At 48.4% G+C, this 20,597-nt stretch overlaps 1 protein-coding gene across 3 annotated transcripts in view; it reads left to right on the top strand.

Annotated features, from left to right (window-relative positions):
- The window catches only part of CCNK (cyclin K), a 357,987-nt gene that overhangs the window by 292,403 nt on the left and 44,987 nt on the right, over positions 1–20,597 (top strand). The window lies entirely within an intron of this gene.

Below are 20,597 nucleotides of genomic sequence, written 5' to 3' on the forward strand. Positions count from 1 at the left end.
CTTGGTGTTCGTGAAGGTTCCCTGGCTGTCGAACGTGTACCATTGGTGAAGGGTGTGATACATGTTATTTGATCTGATGTGCCTTTGAGGTGGCAAAGCTTATCCAGCTAAGTGGCTTGGACCGTATTGTGAGGCTGAGGATGCGAGGAGTTACCTTCAAGGCACAAGTTTGTAGTACGGCTAAATGATGCATGTGGGTTGATCTGTGTATGCATGCCATTGAGGTGGCAATTTTTCAGCAATTTATGGCTTGAGCAGTGTTGTGTGCATGAAGGCTAGTAATTGTCTAAACAATTACTGTTGGTGTTTCCTATTTGTTTTGCTCATCTATGCCTATTGGTTGGGGGTAGGCAGTTAGACTCAAGATGTTATAAGGCATTGATACAGCTTTAATGTGTAAATATCTTGGTAAAATATTGCTATCCTTATGTCAGAGGTGCATTCAAAGCACAGAAATCTGGCATGAAGGACACTGTGCTGGGCTGGTGTGGACAAGACTTTACCAGAAATATCGCATCCCTGTAGTAACCATTCTGTTTCTTTTTGTCATATTGTGGTACCAGTTGTTAGCCAGATGGGTCTGGCTTTAGTTTCATTTCAAGAACCCTGGCAATTCTGGCGAAGGAGTTGCAGAGCAGAGAGCAGCAAGGGACTGCAGCATAAGATGAAAGAGGGACAATGGTTCGCCAGAAGTCTCAGAAGGAAATTGTCATAGGATCCTCCTCAACAAATCGTAGGTCTAGCCAAACAGGAAATTATGATGAATTCCGGCTCTATGGGAGCTCTGCCCTTGAAAACAATCTGTTAACAATGCAGTGGCAACAAAGAGATCCTGTAATGCTGAGAAATTGGAATCAAAGGAGCCTTAATAGGGTCTGCTGCCATAAGGCTCTGTGGATTCTATTCTATCATATGTACAGTGCAAGAATGGCAGCAAAACTCATTCAGTGGCTGTGGTCCTTCTCTTCTTGTATCTCTGCTATATACTATTTGTTGCAGTATTTCTCCTCGTATATGGTACACCTGGTCTGAGGGACCAGTCAACATCAGGCAGCCTCAAAAGCACTTGGAAACATGGGGGCTAGCAATAGTAAGAAAGAGGCAGTGAGCATAGGTAAAATATCATGATGACAAGGCAGCCACCTGATCGGACTCTCCAGAGTCTGGAGGATAAGTCAGGGTAATAAGGAATAACTATACATAAATCAGTCACATTGCTATAACTAACTTGATTGAAACCAGGGCCTGTATTAATCTTACGGAGCAGCACATTTTGGCTGATGAGTCTTCTCTCCCAGCATGCATAATCATGGCCTCAAAAGCATTATTGAACAAGCTATTAAGAATCACAAAATAATTGCTCCAACCTCCACACCTGGATTTCTGTGCTCCCTTACCAGGCCGGCCCCCAAAGTCACCCCTTCCTCCCACCCTCCCTTCCTAAACCCCAGCTGTCCTCTGACAGACCACTGTGCCACAACAGTCCCAACTGGACCAGACCCCATCCTCCTGCATCAGACCAGTGGCAATCATGTCTGGATCTGACCAGCTCCAGTGACGTGTATCTCTTTTTCCCGTTGAATGGGGAGAAGTTTCAAAGAGTATTTCCCTATTTTTTCCAACACATATTAACGTAAGTGAAAGATGCCATATATATAAAATCGTCAACTGATTGCTCGCTGGGCACTGGAGCAAGTGCTAACTTTTTCTGGGCCCCTTTCACTCATCTATTTAGATATTGCCTAAGAAAGCACATACACTGATGCTTGCAAGACATTTTATTACCTTACGGTGAACTTAGAGGCCACCTAGTGCTTCCCATTAGTTAGTTTCATCATCTTACAGGATTGCTTGCTTCGCTTTGTTCAGCGCGCACCTGCTTCGGTTTGTTGTTTTGTGTTTAGCCCTTCCCTGGACCATGGCCCAAGTTAGTGTGTCCTCCTGCTGCTTAATCTTTCGGAGGTATTTTTCTGTTTTTGTTGAAGCATTCCATAAGAGTGCCTAGGCAGGCCCTCCTCTTTGTGCTTTACTGCACATCTGCTGCCACTCTTTTATCTTGATGCTTTTGTTCCCATCCATGTTGTTGCATGCCGCCCACCTGCTGTCTGCGCTATTGCTGCCCCCCACCTCACTATCTGAGGTGTTCTTTGCCCCCATCCCCACAGTCTGCGGTGTTGCTTGTCCCCATCCCCGCTGTCCAGGGTGTTGCTTACCCCTACCCGCTGTCCGGGATGTTGCTTGCTCCCTCCAACAACCCCTCCTGCTGTCCGTGGTGTTGCTTGCCCCCCTTCCCCCCAAGGTTTCGGGGGTGTTGCTTGCCCCCCCACCCGCTGTCCGTGGTGTTGCTTGCACCCCCCCACACCCGCTGTCCGTGGTGTTGCTTGCACCCCCCACACCCGCTGTCCGTGGTGTTGCTTGCACCCCCCACACCCGCTGTCCGTGGTGTTGCTTGCACCCCCCACACCCGCTGTCCGTGGTGTTGCTTGCACCCCCCCCACACCCGCTGTCCGTGGTGTTGCTTGCGCCCCCCACACCCGCTGTCCGTGGTGTTGCTTGCGCCCCCCACACCCGCTGTCCGTGGTGTTGCTTGCGCCCCCCCCACACCCGCTGTCCGTGGTGTTGCTTGCGCCCCCCACACCCGCTGTCCGTGGTGTTGCGTGCCCCCTCATCTGTCCGGGGTGTTGCTCGGCCTTCCACCTGCTGTCCGGGGATTTGCTTGCCCCCCACCTGCTGTCCGGGGTGTTGATAGCTCAGCTGCTCTTTAACATTGCCTTAAACAATTATTTGTTACACTGTAGCACTATAGCAAGGCTGAGTGCATAGCTGCCAAGTTTTCAGGGCGCATATTTTTGACATTTAATGCCTTAAGTGTGTCAAGTTCATGAAACTAGATACATTTTAAGTGTAGGGATAGACTCCTCACACTCTCTGGAAAAGATGCAGAATCTTATGACCTCATGAAGGGAACCCTGATTGAGGGCTTTGGATTCTCCACTGAGGAGTACAGGATTAGGTTCAGGGGGGCTCAAAAATCCTCGAGCCAGACCTGGGTTGATTTTGTAGACTACTCAGTGAAAACACTGGATGGTTGGGTAACTGGAAATGAAGTGCATGACTATGTTGGGCTTTATAATTTGTTTATGAAAGAACACATTTTAAGTAACTGCTTCAATGAAAAGTTGCATCAGTATCTGGTAGACCTAGGTCCAATTTCTCCCCAAGAATTGGGAAAGAAGGCAGACCACTGGGTCAAGACTAGGGTAACCAAAACTTCCACTGGGGGTGACCAAAAGAAAGGGGTTACAAAGCCTCCCCAGGAGAAAGTGGGTGACACTAGAAACAAAGAGAAAGAGTCCTCTGTAGGCCCCCAAAAACCAGACCAGGTGGGTGGGCCCGAGACACAATCCAAAACAAAGGTGGGTACCAGGGTAAGAACTGGGATGCCACTAAGGCATGGTGCCAAAACTGTAGACAGACAGGGCACCACACCAAGGACACTCCTTGTCCCAAAAACAAACCCCCTAGCAAATTCCCAGGGGTGACCAGTTTAGCCATTGGGGATGACTCCTCAGATGAGGAGGTCTTCATAGCCTTCAACTGGAAATAGGGCCCAACAGGTGAGTTGGAGATTCCAGAGGGAAGTAGACACTTCCACCACCTACTGGTGAATGGAATCCCAGCCACTGCCCTGAGAGACACTTGTGCCAGTCACACTATTGTGCATGACAGGCTGGTGTTCTCAAACCAGTACATCCCAGGTGAGATGGCCAGAGTAAGAGTTAGCCCAGACAGGGTCACTGATAGGCCTGTGGCTTTTGTGCCCATAGAAGTGGGTGGGACTTTTAGCTGGAGAAGGGTGGTAGTCAGTACAGACCTCCCCCTTGATTGGGTAGTCATTTCCAAGGAGACAGAGGTTAGTCAGAGCCCAAGAGAGGAACTGGTCCAGTGCCAGTCCTCTCCCAAGGATTCTGAAGGTGCTACCCCTGCAGTAACTGCAAGTAGGCCCCAGAAGAAAAAGAAAGGAAAACAGAGTAGGAAAGGTGGACAACCTTTAGCCAAGGTTCCAGCAAGCCAGGGAGATTCTGCTCCAGTAGGGGAGAACTCCAAAAATGGCACTGTTAAAGTCCAACCTGACCCACAAGAAGTCCTGGCTAGTCAGGCAACTGTTAAGCCTGAGTGGGTGGCTCCTCAGCTAACAGAAGAAAGAGTGGAAGAAGGGTGTTTACTACAAGATGTGGTAACCCCCCACTCTTATACAGCAGACAGGCACCCTGAACCCAAAGAAGCCTGTAACTTAGCCCCTTCCCTTGTAGGTGAAGAGCTAAAGGTGTGGTTCTGGGCACTGACAGCTGTCAGTGGCCTCTGCTGGGTGTTAGCCTTTATGGCTGCACTATCCTTGGCATGGTGGTCTGACCCCATGCCAAATAGCAAGTTAGGCCCCCTGACCCTGTTGGTCATGGTGGGGTTACTCCAGCTCTGGGTAACCTCTTTGGGTAAGCTAGGGGTGACCCTGGCTAAGATAAGATTAGCAGAGGTGGATACCTCTAACCCCAAAATAGAGAGAATGGGTGGAGACATTAAAGACACAGACAAGAGGCAATTCAGTCTCCTGGGCTGGGGGGGGGGGGGGGGCCTTGTGTAAAGAAATGGCTCCCTGTTGCAGTTACCCCCCACTTTTTGCCTGATACTGATGCTGACTTGACTGAGAAGTGTGCTGGGACCCTGCTAACCAGGCCCCAGCACCAGTGTTCTTTCACCTAAAATGTACCATTGTCTCCACAATTGGCACAACCCTGGCACCCAGGTAAGTCCCTTGTAACTGGTACCCCTGGTACCAAGGGCCCTGATGCCAGGGAAGGTCTCTAAGGGCTGCAGCATGTCTTATGCCACCCTAGGGACCCCTCACTCAGCACAGACACACTGCTTGCCAGCTTGTGTGTGCTGGTGGGGAGAAAATGACTAAGTCGACATGGCACTCCCCTCAGGGTGCCATGCCAACCTCACACTGCCTATGGCATAGGTAAGTCACCCCTCTAACAGGCCTTACAGCCCTAAGGCAGGGTGCACTATACCACAGGTGAGGGCATAGGTGCATGAGCACTATGCCCCTACAGTGTCTAAGCAAAACCTTAGACATTGTAAGTGCAGGGTAGCCATAAGAGTATATGGTCTTGGAGTCTGTCAAAAACGAACTCCACAGCTCCATAATGGCTACACTGAATACTGGGAAGTTTAGTATCAAACTTCTCAGAATAATAAACCCACACTGATGCCAGTGTTGGATTTATTAAAAAATACACACAGAGTGCATCTTAGAGATGCCCCCTGTATTTTACCCAATTGTTCTGTGCAGGACTGACTGGTCTGTGCCAGCCTGCTGCTGAGAGACGAGTTTCTGACCCCATGCGGTGAGAGCCTTTGTGCTCTCTGAGGACAGAAACAAAGTCTGCTCTGGGTGGAGGTGCTTCACACCTCCCCCCTGCAGGAACTGTAACACCTAGCAGTGAGCTTCAAAGGCTCAAGCTTCGTGTTACAATGCCCCAGGGCACTCCAGCTAGTGGAGATGCCCGCCCCCTGGACCCAGCCCCCACTTTTGGCAGCAAGTCCAGGAGAGATAATGAGAAAAACAAGGAGGAGTCACTGGCCAGTCAGGACAGCCCCTAAGGTGTCCTGATCTGAGGTGACTCTGACTTTTAGAAATCCTCCATCTTGTAGAAGTAGGATTCCACCAATAGGATTAGGGATGTGCCCCCTCCCCTCAGGGAGGAGGCACAAAGAGGGTGTACCCACCCTCAGGGCTAGTAGCCATTGGCTACTAACCCACCAGACCTAAACACGCCCTTAAATTTAGTATTTAAGGCCTCCCCAGAACCTAGGAACTCAGATTCCTGCAACCTAAAGAAGAAGAGGACTGCTGAGCTGAAAAACCCTGCAGAGAAGAAGACACCAACTGCTTTGGCCCCAGCCCTACCGGCCTGTCACCCTCCTTCAGAAGAAAACTGCTCCAGCGACGCCTTCCCCAGGACCAGCGACCTCTGTATCCTCAGAGGACTGCCCTGCTTCCAAAAGACCAAGAAACTCCCGAGGACAGCGGCCCTGTTCAACAAAGACTGCAACTTTGTTTCCAGAGGAGCAGATTCAAAGACCCCTGCAATCCCCGCAAGAAGCGTGAGACTTGCAACACTGCACCCGGCGACCCCGACTCGACTGGTGAAGAAACAACGCTACAGGGAGGACCCCCCGGCGACTCCAAGACTGTGAGTAGCCAAAGTTGTCCCCCCTGAGCCCCCACAGCGACGCCTGCAGAGGGAATCCCGAGGCTCCCCCTGACCACAACTGCCTGACTCTGAAAACCCGACGCCTGGAAAAGACCCTGCACCCGCAGCCCCCAGGACCTGAAGGATCGAAACTCCAGTGCAGGAGTGACCCCCAGGAGGCCCTCTCCCTTGCCCAGGTGGTGGCTACCCTGAGGATCCCCCCCTTGCCTGCCTGCACCGCTGAAGAGACCCCTTGGTCTCCCATTGATTTCAATTACAAACCCGACGCTTGTTTGCACACTGCACCCGGCCGCCCCTGCGCTGCTGAGGGTGTACTTTCTGTGTGGACTTGTGTCCCCCCCCGGTGCCCTACAAAACCCCCCTGGTCTGCCCTCCGAAGACGCGGACACTTACCTGCTGGCAGACTGGAACCGGGGCACCCCCTTCTCCATTGAAGCCTCTGTGTTTTGGGCACCACTTTGAACTCTGCACCTGACCGGCCCTGAGCTGCTGGTGTGGTGACTTTGGGGTTTCTCTGAACCCCCAACAGTGGGCTACTTTGGACCCCAATCTGAACCCCGTAGGTGGTTTACTTACCTGCAAGAACTAACATTACTTTACCTCCCCCAGGAACTGTGACAATTGCACTGTGTCCACTTTTGAAATAGCTATATGTGTTTTATGTAAAAAGTATATATGCTATTGTGATTATTCAAAGTTCCTAAAGTACTTACCTGCAATACCTTTCAAATGGGATATTACATGTAGAATTTGAACTTGTGGTTCTTAAAATAAACTAAGAAAATATATTTTTCTATGACAAAACCTATTGGCCTGGAATTGTCTTTGAGTGTGTGTTCCTCATTTATTGCTTGTGTATGTAAAACAAATGCTTAACACTACTCCTTTGATAAGCCTACTGCTCGACCACACTACAACAAAATAGAGCATTAGTATTATCTCTTTTTGCCACTATCTTACCTCTAAGGGGAACCCTTGGACTCTGTGCATACTATTCCTTACTTTGAAATAGTGCATACAGAGCCAACTTCCTACACCCCACATTTTTACAACGTAATCATTTAAGAATATCCTTAAACGAGCACTCGTGTTCCTGAAATGTGTGTACCAGAGGGGCATCAGTTTGTGTCTGTTCGGTTTCTTAATTAGTTTTATTTGACTCAAGTATGGATGGGTTTCAAACAGTTGAGGCTTGTCCAATAGTTAGTAGCTAGTAAAGCAGCAATCTTTGCCCTTAGTAGAATCGGGTTAAAAAATTAAGGAGGCATAGTCCAGTTATGAGGCATAGTTATGTGTGTGTGTGTGTGTGTGTGTGTGTGTGTGTGTGTGTGTGTGTGTGTGTGTGTATATATATATATATATATATATATATATATGTGTGTGATCGATGGCATGTGTAGCTGTAGATACTCATGCTGTGCACTGTTCCTGCCATCTAGTGTTGGGCTCGGAGTGTTACAAGTTGTTTTTCTTCGAAGAAGTCATTTTGAGTCACGGGACCGAGTGACTCCTCCCTTTCGACTCCATTGCGCATGGGCGTCGACTCCGTCTTAGATTGTTTTCTTCCCGCCATCGGGTTCGGACGTGTTCCTCTTCGCTCTGTATTTCGAATCAGGAAAGTTAGCTAAGTATTGAAAATTCAGCGGTATTGTTCTTGTTCGGTACCGGTTTAGTTCTAGGGTATCAGCACTGACATCAAGACCGCTTCGGCGGCCCTTTGGGGCTTCCACTTTTCATTGAGGCCGGGTCGGCCCGACCACACCTGTCGTCCAAGCCTAATGGACCGGACCCCCTTCCGTTTCTGTCCTAAGTGTCACGCAAAGTATCCTTATACGGACCAGCACCAGGTCTGTAACCTGTGTTTGTCGCCGAACACAGAGAGGATACTTGTGAAGCTTGTCGAGCTTTTCGATCGAAGAAAACCTTGAGAGAGCGACACGCAAGAAGACTGCAAATGGCGTCCCAGCTGAAACAAGATCTCGGCGTCGAGGAGGAAGAAAGAGTTTCCATCCAAGAAACGGACTCGGATAAATCCGACGGTGAACGACGCTCAACGGCGCAACAAACTGTGAGTAAACCTGCCCCGTCCAAAACCCAGGGTCACACCAAAAAATTCAAGGCCATGGGGACGCCACCGCCAGCAGGCCATGGCTCAAACCACAGAAGGGAAGGTGACCAGATTACATTGGCACCGAAAAAGGCCAAAGAGTTGCCGAAGACTTCCGACTCTGTAGAGATTCCGGCACTGAAAAATTTCGGCATTGAGTTGTCGAATCAAGCAAGCCCCAAAAAAGCTCCTCGGAACCAAAAAAGACAATTACACCAGGAATTTCGGTACCGAAAAAAACAGCTTCGGAGCTGAAACGATAATCATACACTGAGGAGCAAGGGCTTTCGATGCAACTCAAAGAAAGGCATAGATTTGAGCAAGATCTGGATGTTGAAGACCGAGCGCAACAAAGGTTACAAATCCAGAAGGATACAGGGAAGATACAGACCATCCCTCCACTCAAACCTAAAAGAAAACTAGCCTTTCAAGAATAAGAAATGCAACCAAAAGCCAAAGTCACCACCACCCCAGGTCTCACCACAACCATCCCCAATGCATTCACCGCACTTGTCACCAGTGGGTACACCGATAACGCAGTCACCCACACATACTGGGATGACCCAAGATGATGCTGATGTATGGGATCTATACGATCCACCTATATCGGACAACAGCCCAGAGTGTTATCCCACTAAGCCTTCACCACCAGAGGACAGTACAGCATATATGCAAGTACTAGCCAGGGCAGCTACGTTCCACAACGTAACGATGCACTCTGAACCAGTGGAGGATGACTCCTTTTCAACACTCTGGCATCCACCCACGCATCCTATCAAAGCCTGCCAATGCTACCAGGCATGCTCAAGCATGCACAACAAGTCTTCCAAGAGCCTGTAAAGGGAAGAGCTATCACACCGAGGGTCGAAAGGAAATATAAACCACCCCCGACAGACCCAGTGTTTATAATGCAACAGCTCACCCCGGACTCAGTGGTTGTGGGGGCTGCAAGAAAGAGGGCGAACTCAAAATCATCAGGGGATGCTCCACCACCTGACAGAGTCGAAAGTTCGACGCTGCGGGCAAGAGAGTGGCATCACAAGCAGCCAATCAATGGCGAATTGCAAATTCGCAAGCCATACTTGCACGCTATGACGGGGCACACTGGGACGAGATGCAAGACATCATCCAGCACTTGCCCAAGGAACACCAAAAACGTGCCCAGCAAGTAGTTGAAGAGGGACAGGCCATATCAAACAATCCGAAAGGTCTGCATTAGACTCTACAGATACAGCAGCACGAACTGTCAACACGGCTGTAACCATTCGAAGGCATGCATGGCTGCAAAGTTCTGGATTCAAACCAGAAATACAACAAGCGGTACTAAATATGCCGTTTAACCAACATCAGTTGTTTGGGCCGGAAGTCGATACAGCAATCAAAGATTAAAAAAGACACAGACACGGCCAAAGCCATAGGCGCGCTCTACTCCCCACAAATTAGAGGCACTTTTAGGAAACCACAATTTAGAGGGGGTGTTTCGGCAACAGACATCTGAACCAGCCACCTCTCAACCAAAACCCACCTACCAGTCACAATACCAAGTTGGGGGAGGGGGAGTTGTTCGTGGTTCCTATAGAGGACAATTCCCAAGAGGAAGAGGTAAATTCCAGCCCCCCAAACCAAGCCCTAGCAAACAGTGCCTTCAATGTCACACTACTCCAACACTTGTCACCAGTGGGGGGGAGGCTAACCAAATACTACCACAATTGGAAACATATTACTACAAACATGTGGGTCCTATCAATTATCCAACATTGTTATTGCATAGAATTCACAACTTTCCCTCCCAGATGTTCCACCAAAACCGCACAGATTGTCTCCACAGCACTTAGACCTATTACATATAGAGTGTAAGGAAATTCCTCCTTGGCATTGTTACCCCCTGACTTTTTGCCGTTGCTGATGCCAAATTATGATTTGAAAGTGTGCTGAGGCCTGCTAACCAGGCCCCAGCACCAGTGTTCTTTCCCTAACCTGTACCTTTGTTTCCACAATTGGCGTACCCTGGCATCCAGGTAAGTCCCTTGTAACTGGTACCCCTGGTACCAAGGGCCCTGATGCCAGGGAAGGTCTCTAAGGGCTGCAGTATGTCTTATGCCACCCTGGAGACACCTCACTCAGCACAGACACACTGCTTGCCAGCTTGTGTGTGCTGGTGGGGATAAAATGACTAAGTCGACATGGCACTCCCCTCAGGGTGCCATGCCAACCTCACACTGCCTATAGGTATAGATAAGTCACCCCTCTAGCAGGCCTTAGAGCCCTAAGGCAGGGTGCACTATACCATAGGTGAGGGCATAAGTGCATGAGCACTATTCCCCTACAGTGTCTAAGCAAAACCTTAGACATTGCAAGTGCAGGGTAGCCATAAGAGTATATGGTCTGGGAGTCTGTCATGCACGAACTCCACAGCACCATAATGGCTACACTGAAAACTGGGAAAACTTCTCAGCACAATAAATGCACACTGATGCCAGTGTACATTTTATTGTAACATACACCCCAGAGGGCATCTTAGAGATGCCCCCTGAAACCATACCGACTACCAGTGTGGGCTGACTAGTTTTAGCAGCCTGACACACACCAGACATGTTGCTGGCCACATGGGGAGAGTGCCTTTGTCACTCTGTGGCTAGTAACAAAGCCTGTACTGGGTGGAGGTGCCTCTCCCCTCCCCCTGCAGGAACTGTAACACCTGGCAGTGAGCCTCAAAGTCTACAGGTACAGGTACAGACTCTACTACTAAAACAAGCAATGGAATTGGTCCCACATTCTCAGCAAGGAACAGGAATATACTCACTATACTTCCTCATTCCCAAAAAAGATGGCACTCTAAGGCCTATCCTAGACCTCAGGCCTCTCAATCTATATATACATCCTGTCAGAACATTTTCACATGGTAACTCTGCAGGATGTAATTCCACTGCTATAGAATCAAGATTACATGACTACTTTAGTTCTCAAAGATGCGTATTTCCGTATACCCATCCATCCAGCTCACAGAAAATACCTCAGGTTTGTCATAGCAGGAAAACACTACCAGTTCAAAGTTTTGCCATTCGGCATTACAGCTCCAAGAGTGTTCACCAATGTTTAGCAGTAGTAGCAGCCTACTTAAGAAGGCAGCACATTCATGTCTTTCCATATCTAAACGATTGGCTAATAAAATCAAACGACTTTACACAATGCCAACAACACACTCAGTATGTAATAGAAACCCTACATATTCTAGGGTTCACTCTAAATTACCAAACATCTCACCTTCACCCAGCACAGGTACAACCTGACCAAGGTGCTGTAGGAAGTTGGCTCTGTATGTACTATTTCAAGGTAAGAAATAGCATGCACAGAGTCCAAGGGTTCCCCTTAGAGGTAAGATAGTGTCAAAAAGAGATAATTCTAATGCTCTATTTTGTGGAAGTGTGGTCGAACAGTAGGCTTATCAGAGGGTAGTGTTAAGCATTTGTTGTACACACACAGGCAATAAATGGGAAACATGCACTCAAAGACAATTCCAGGCCAATAGGTTTTTATATAGAAAAATATCTTTTCTTAGTTTATTTTAAGAACCACAGGTTCAAGATTTACAAACAATACTTTAAATGAAAGGTATTGCACTCACGTATCTTAGGAACTTTGAATTATCACAATAGCATGTACAGTTTTGGCAAAAATGGCAATATGCTATTTTAAAATTGGACACAGTGCAAAATTCAACAGTTCCTGGGGGAGGTAAGTAAATGTTAAGTTCACAGGTAAGTACAACACTTACAGGGTTCAAAGTTGGGTCCAAGGTAGCCCACCATTGGGGGTTCAGGGCAACCCCAAAATTACCACACCAGCAGCTCAGGGCCGGTCAGGTGCAGAGTTCAAAGTGGTGCCCAAAACGCATAGGCTTCAATGGAGAAGGGGGTGCCCCGGTTCCAGTCTGCCAGAAGGTAAGTACCCGCGACTTCGGAGGGCAGACCAGGGGGTTTTGTAGCGCACCCGGGGGGACAAAAGTCAGCACAAAAAGTACACCCTCAGCGGCACAGGGGCGGCCGGGTGCAGAGTGCAAACAGGCGTCGGGTTTGCAATGGAGTTCAAATGGGAGACCCAGGGGCCTCTTCAGCGAAGCAGGCAGGCAAGGGGGGGGCTCCTCGGGGTAGCCACCTCGGGGGCAAGGGAGAGGGCCACCTGGGGGTCGCTACTGCACTGGAGGTCGGATCCTTCAGGTCCTGGGGGCTGCGGGTGTAGTGTCTTTACCAGGCATCGTGTTCTTTTGAGCAGGCAGTCACGGTCAGGGGGAGCCTCTGGATTCCCTCTGCAGGCGTCGCTGGGGGGGACTCAGGGGCGTCAACTGTGGATACTCACAGGATCGCAGTCGCCGGGGAGTCCTCCCTGTAGTGTTGGTGCTCCAAAGCGGGTCGAGCCGGGGGCGTCGGGTGCAGAGTGGAAAGTCTCAGGCTTCCGGCAGGAAACGTGTGGTCTTTAAAAGTTGCTTCTTTGTTGCAAAGTTGCAGTTTCTCTGGAACAGGGCCCCTGTCCTTGGGAGTTCTTGGTCCTTTTAGATGCAGGGTAGTCCTCTGAGGCTTCAGAGGTCGCTGGACCCTGGGGGACGTGTCGCTGTTGCTGTTTTTCTTGAAGTGGGGAGACAGGCCGGTAGGGCTGGGGCCAAAGCAGTTGGTGTCTCCGTCTTCTCTGCAGGGCTTCAGGTCAGCAGTCCTTCTTTGTCTTCAGGTTGCAGGAATCTATCTTCCTTGGTTCTGGGAGCCCCTAAATACTCAATTTAGGGGGTGTCTTTAGGTCTGGGGGGGGTTAGTAGCCAATGGCTACTAGCCCTGAGGGTGGCTACACCCTCTTTGTGCCTCTTTCCTGAGGGGAGGGGGGCACATCCCTAATCCTATCGGGGGAATCCTCCATCTGCAAGATGGAGGATTTCTAAAAGTCAGTCACCTCAGTTCAGGACACCTTAGGGGTTGTCCTGACTGGCCAGTGACTCCTCCTTGTTTTTCTCATTATCTCCTCCGGCCTTGCCGCCAAAAGTGGGGCTGTGGCCCAAGGGGGCGGGCAACTCCACTAGCTGGAGTGCCCTTGGGTGCTGTAACAAAGGGGTGAGCCTTTGAGGCTCACCGCCAGGTGTTACAGTTCCTGCAGGGTGAGGTGAGAAGCACCTCCACCAGTACAGGCTTTACTAGCCACAGAGTGACAAAGGCACTCTCCCCATGTGGCCAGCAACATGTCTGGTGTGTGGCAGGCTGCTAAAACTAGTCAGCCCACACTGGAAGTCGGGTATGGTTTCAGGGGGCATCTCTAAGATGCTCTCTGTGGTGTATTTCACAATAAAATGTACACTGGCATCAGTGTGCATTTATTGTGCTGAGACGTTTGATACCAAACTTCCCAGTTTTCAGTGTAGCCATTATGATGCTTTGGAGTTTGTGCATGACAGACTCCCAGACCATATACTCTTATGGCTACCCTGCACTTACAATGTCTAAGGTTTTGCTTAGACACTGTAGGGGAACAGTGCTCATGCACTTATGCCCTCACCTACGGTATAGTGCACCCTGCCTTAGGGCTGTAAGGCCTGCTAGAGGGGTGACCTATCTATACCTATAGGCAGTGTGAGGTTGGCATGGCACCCTGAGGGGAGTGCCATGTCGACTTAGTCATTTTCTCCCCACCAGCACACACAAGCTGGCAAGCAGTGTGTCTGTGCTGAGTGAGGTGTCCCCAGGGTGGCATAAGACATGCTGCAGCCCTTAGAGACCTTCCCTGGCATCAGGGCCCTTGGTACCAGGGGTACCAGTTACAAGGGACTTACCTGGATGCCAGGGTATGCCAATTGTGGAAACAAAGGTACAGGTTAGGGAAAGAACACTGGTGCTGGGGCCTGGTTAGCAGGCCTCAGCACACTTTCAAATCATAACTTGGCATCAACAAAGGCAAAAAGTCAGGGGGTAACCATGCCAAGGAGGCCTTTCCTTACAATGTTACTTTCTTAACTTCAGTAACGCTTTATCAGGTAGAGACTCAAGCAAGCCACAGATTCTTTACGGATGCTACCATTCTCCACATTTTGTGAACTGGACTCCTCACCTCAGGGATCCCACTAGATGCTGCACACTGGTCAAACTTTCATTCTAATGTGACTCCGCATTGTTGGCGAAGAAGTAGTCATGAATGGAATTGATGTCCTCGCTGGGGTGGGACATATATGTGCACCGTAGTGTTGCATGGAGCAGCCACCCAATGCAACCTACTTTGATGCAAAGGTACTGCTCAGCAGTTATGTTAGAAATGGGGTCTCTACCCGGCACTCAGCTTACACCGTGCACGAGTAAGGATCCTCACTGTAGTTAGGGTAGGAAAAATCACACACCCAATATAACCCTTGTTCCCCCCCCTTGATAGCTTGCCACAACCAGTCAGGCTTATCCCAGAGGCAATATGTAATGTCTTTGTACCACACACAGTAACACAGTGAAAAAACACAAACGTACTCAACACCAGTTTAAACAAATAGCCAATATTTATCTGAGTAAAATAAGACCAAACTAAAAAATCCAACATACACAAATAAAGTTATCACTTTTTAAAGGTTTATAGGGATCTTAATCCTGAAAAATCAGTGGCTGTTTCCTTATAACACACAGTACCTTGGATGTGTCAAAAACAAAGATGTGGGCTGCAAAGGATGTGATATGTCGTAAAGGGAAGCGATGTGTTGATTATTTTCCCCTGCTGCATTGGTGATGCGTGGATTCCTTTCTCACTGGGTTTTGTGATGCGTCTATTCTTTCCGTACGGGACGGGTGATGCAAGGATTTTTTATCCGCCAGCCTGGCGATGTGTCGCTTCCTTAATATGGTGCAGCATCGATGAAGAAAATTACACCATTGGATGATGCATGGAAAATCCAGAGGCGCAGCAATAATGGTTCTGCCCTGAAGCATGCGACACATCGATTTTGCATCTGCAAGACAGGTTTTTTTTTTTTTCAAGCCACGGTGCAGGTGCTAGGTCGATTTTTTCTGCTGCAATGACTTAGATGCATGGATTTCACTTCAGGTCACCAGCTTCCACTTCCAAGAGCCCGGCACTGGATTTGGCACCACTTAGCAAACCAGAACTCTCTGCAGAAGAGCCCAGGCACTGGCAGTTGAAGTCTGATGTCTGAGACTTCTTAACAGGAGGAAAGCTTAGTTCAAGGACTTGGAGAACCTTGGAAAGCCAGATGCAGAAAGCCAAGTCCAATCCTTTCACTCCCAGGTCAGAAGTAGCAGATCAGCACATCAAAGCAACAGGCAGAGTGGCAGTTCCTCCTACAGCATCCAGCTCTTCTTCCTGGCAGAATATCCTCGGTCCAGAAGTGTTCTGAAGATGTGGGGTCCGCAGTCCAATACATATACTAATTTCTGCCTTTAAAGTAGGCAAACTTCAATGGAAAGTCCTTATAGTACACAAGAACCTGCCTCTCCCTGTCCTGGCCCCAGACTCACACTAGGGGGTTTGGAGACTGCTCTGTTTCAAGGCAGGCACAGCCCTTGTTGTGTAGCCAGTTTAGCCATAGCTCCATGCACGTTATTTTAACATAATCGGCCTGCCGCTGTGCACTTTAAACCTATATATATTTTATTCGGTTTCGCTTTATTACTGTTACAATAGCCACTTTTACGGTCTTGTTTTATTTTTCTGTATTTAACTGTTTTTGCCTAGGCCAGCTCTCTGTTCTCAAACAAGACATTCTTGCTCACTCTGTGCTCCTTCCAAGGCTGCAGCAAGATAGGTTGCCGGTGAACGTGGTATAAGTTTAGTCTCTGACATTCAGAGAAAATACACATCCTTACATAGGGACATTTTCTCAGAACATCTGCTGTTTTATTATAAAAACACTTCCCTGTCCCTTACACGTTAGAGGGAGATTGAGAACCACCACTGAATGCTGATTGCTTCGCTACAGCTGCTTATGCAGACTTCAGGCCTTTGCTCAGGTATGGGGGATGATGTCTTCCCAGGGGAGCCTGAAGGGCAGAATTAGAGCTTAACACGCTGTGCTCTATTACAGCCTATATAGAAATTAGTCTATTGACTGTAGTGACAATACGGTAGCGCTATTTTTATGCTTTACTCTCCTTGTCACAATTTTAATCTTGTCCCGCTGTATCGTCCTGGTTATTGCAGCCCAGGCTTTGCTATCTAAGATGCAGTTGCTTCATTAAAAGCATTACTGAAAGATATACTGCATCTGTCTGTCATTGTATATATGAGACTAATGTAACTGAGAGAAACGGATGAGACCTGAGTAACCACGGCTTCCCTGAGAAACCATTTATGTCATGTGCTCGGCAGCCCAATTATCCCTGCCCCGGGTAGAGATGAGGCACTGGTAGTTGGCCAGAGCAGAACCTGGATTGGAGCGACAAATGTCATCTGTAGTGGGTTAGACTCCATCTCCCACACTGCAGGCGATTCTGCCGCTCAAAATCCAGTAGTCTCATTAGAATAATGAGAGCCTACGGGACACCCTATTCATGTGCGTATGTCAGCTCCTCCCTCCACTCTAGCCCACGAAGACCCATCAGGATATGCAGGACACACCTCAGCTCCCTTTGTGTGACTGTTTAGAGTGAATTCACAAACAGCTCAACTGTCAGTCTTATGCAGATGTGTATTCAGCAGCCCGGCAGAGAGACAGAATGATTAAGCAAGAAAATGCCCACTTTCTAAAGGTGGCATTTTCAAACTTAAAATCTAAAAAACAACTTTCCCAAAAGGTGTATTTTTATATTGTGAGTTCAAAGACCCCAAACTACATTCTTCTGTCTGCTCCCATTGGTAAACTGCACTTAAAAGATAATTCAAGGCAATCCCCTTGTTAGCCTATGAGGGAGATAGGCCTTGCAATAGTGAACACCGAATTTAGTAGTATTTCACTATTAGAACGTCTAAAACACAGCAGAACATGTCTTTCCTTTGACTTACTCTGCACCCGACCCATGGGGCTGCTTTGGGCCTACATTAGGAGTGGCTGACATGTAGAAAAAAAGAAGGTTTGGCCTGGTAAGTGGGTACATTTGCCAGATTGAACTGGCTGTTCAAATCTGAACACAGACACTGCAGTGACAGGTCTGAGACATGTTTATAGGGTTTCTCATGTGAGTGGCACAGTGAGTGCTGCATGCCCAGCACTGATTGTGCCACTCACATGATTTACACATTTGGTTTACGGGCACTTTACTAGGGGGTTACTAGTAAATCAAATATGCCAATTGCCGAAAAACCAATTAAAAACCCTATTTTGAAAGAGAGTACTTGCACTTTAGCACTGGTCAGCAGTGGTACAGTGCCCATAGTTCTAAAGCCAGCAAAAGCTAAATGGAGCACAGGACCAAAAACAGGAGGTCAGAAGCCGAAAAGACAGGGGACACTGTGCCAAGAGCTGACAGATCTAACATTTTTCCAGATCCAGTCTGAAGCCTGGGGAATAAGCTAAGGATCGAATAGTAAATAAATCCAGGATTTAATCAATGAACTAGCCCTTCCATGTGTTGCAAAAAAAAAAAAAAAAAAGGATAAAACAAAAGAGCAAATAGCAGCATTCCCAAGTAAATAGTCCTTGGGTGTTAAGTTATATGGAGCTTTTTTTTTGTTTTTTGTTTTTTTTTTGCTATTTTCTGCGTTAATGTATTTACTGACCTTATTGGACCACTTGTTGAAAAAAGAGATTAACTGCTTTCTCATGAATCAGCAACCTATACACCCTGCCTCTCAATCCCTTTTTATCACTACTCCCAAGGAATTTGACGTGTGGGATTCCGGACAACCTGAAATTCTCTCAGATTGATGTGTAAAATTCTGTCTCATCTGACTACATTTGACAATGCGTGTAGAAGGGTTGGTGAACTTGGGTACTAAGTTATTCAAACAACCTAGTTGGATGCCCTTGTATTCCAACAAAAAGGAGCCTGGATTTGGACTGAGCAGTCATAAAGTGACCATATGAATAGGCAGGAAAACTTGCATTGCCCCCAGTGACATATGGAAGCACTAGCAGTGGATAACTTTTCTGCCACGATTTCCATATCGCAGCTAATGCTGGTAACATCTTGAAGCGTGTATGATTAAAATACGATGAATCAAAGAAGCCAGCTAGGGATACTTTGTCTGGATATATAGGCTGTAAATATCAAGCAGCTCGAGTAGACAAAGCTTTTGATAGTGGATCACTAAAGGCAGCCCAATAATTAGGTCATAGAATAGGAAGGGCCCAACCACCTTTATCTAACCTAAGTTGTAGAAAAAGTGCTTGGACTGGTGACTGTACTGCCAGATAAGCCTGTTACATAAGTGTAGGAAGTAGAGTTCTGGTTGTAGTATACCCCTCTCCCCCCACACCCCCCCTTTTCAAAACAGACTTTTTGGCTGGCTTTTGATGCAACTTTTACCGGAGTGCACTGGGTTCCTGTTAACCATGGTCCCCAGTGTTGGTGTTCCTTCCCAAAAAACAAAGGCACCTGGTCACTTGATCCCCAAGTGGCCCAAGCCCTTCAGCACCTCTGTACGTCCCTAGTAAATGGTACCTCTGGTACCTAGATAATAAATAGGGTCCCTAAGAGCTGCAGCATAACTTGTGCCACTCTAAGGACACTGCATGTAATATTTGTAAGTTACTACTACAGCAGGCCTTACGGCCCTAAGGCAGGGTGCATTATATTACATGTGTGGGCATAGCTGCAAGAGCAAATATGCCCCTGTTATGTCTTTCTCGATTCTTAGACATAGTAAGTGTGCAGGGAAGCCATTTTATGTTCATGTACTGGGCACTGGTCAGTAAGAGTTCCCCAATTACATGATGGCTTCACTGCAACTAGGGATGTTTTGTATCAAACATCTCCTGTTATTAAACCCTGGCTTATTGCAGTGATGGATGTATTAATACATGCATCCAGAAATCCTACCGACTGCTTGTGGGCTCACTGACTAGTTCTATTCAGCCTGCCACCTTCTGAATTAAATTCTGACCCCCAAGGGTGAGAACCTTTACTCTCTGGCGGTCCGAAACTAAACCTGCTCTGGTACCCCTCCCAACAGGTTGATCTGCAAATCTGCATCCCGAAGCAGGAGGCTTCAAAGAAGCCCACTGCCTTTGGGATGCAGATCTGGGTGTCCCTAAGAGGAGGATGCCTAACCACTCCGCCCCGCCTCAGGGCTCATCTGGCACCACGACAGCCGGGAAAACTAGCTATGCAAAGGGAGCTGTTACATTTTCACGCTGGACACACCCTTCGGACCTGAAATGAACACAGCCTTAGATATTTTATTTTGTTATATTGTTGGAAATAGGAATTCTGGGACAGGTGATGCCTACTCCACAAAGGGAAGTGGTCAGGTAGGGGGTGTAGTGACGCAAAGGGTAAGGAGCCCATTTGCTACTCCCCTTCACTCCCCTTAAAACCCCCTAAATTGAATCTTTAGGGGACCCCCGGGTACTAGGACCTCAGATCTTTGTTGGGCACAAAAGGAGTGGACAAGAATCCTACTGACCTGAGGACCACGACTCACTTGGCGCCAACCTGCTTGCTGCAACCGACCCTTGAGGAACAACTGACCTGTCCTGCTGCTGCAGCCTCCAAGAAACTGAGAGAGCTGCCAGTGCTTCTCAAATCGGCAAGAGCAACTCCCTTGGAGCAAAAAAGCTGCTTCCCTGCATCTGAAGGCAAACAAAGAAGAACTGTGGGGTCCTAGACTGCTACAACCCGATGCCAGACATCACCACTTCACCACAGCCATCTGGCCAAAGCTGAAGTGGGCCAACAGTGTCAACATGGTTCCCAGGCCCTCCAGAGATGAAACACACCTTGAGTGTGCCCACTGTGGACTTCCTCAGAGTGCTTGCAGCCTCTTTCTGCAGGCCCCCCTTCAACTGCGAGTATTCCTGTAACAGGGTCTGCACAACCCTGTCTCATGATGATACCTTCGGGACCCGTAAAACGGTACCCCGGGGCACCATCGAAAGCCCGGAAGTAGTGACGTCCTTCGAAACCCAGACATCTGGGTTAAAGGGACAATAAACAGTGACAATGGCGCGACCAAGGGAGAGAGGAGGAAGAGAGGAGAGGAAGAGAGGAGAGGCGACAAGGAGATGGACGCCAGCAACGGGACGCCGGAGACATGAGGAGACGGATCCAGGAAACCAGAGTCCCTGCTCCTGGAGACATTGCTGC

This window comes from Pleurodeles waltl, chromosome 9, assembly GCF_031143425.1.
Source record: "Pleurodeles waltl isolate 20211129_DDA chromosome 9, aPleWal1.hap1.20221129, whole genome shotgun sequence".
Classification (NCBI taxonomy): domain Eukaryota; kingdom Metazoa; phylum Chordata; class Amphibia; order Caudata; family Salamandridae; genus Pleurodeles; species Pleurodeles waltl.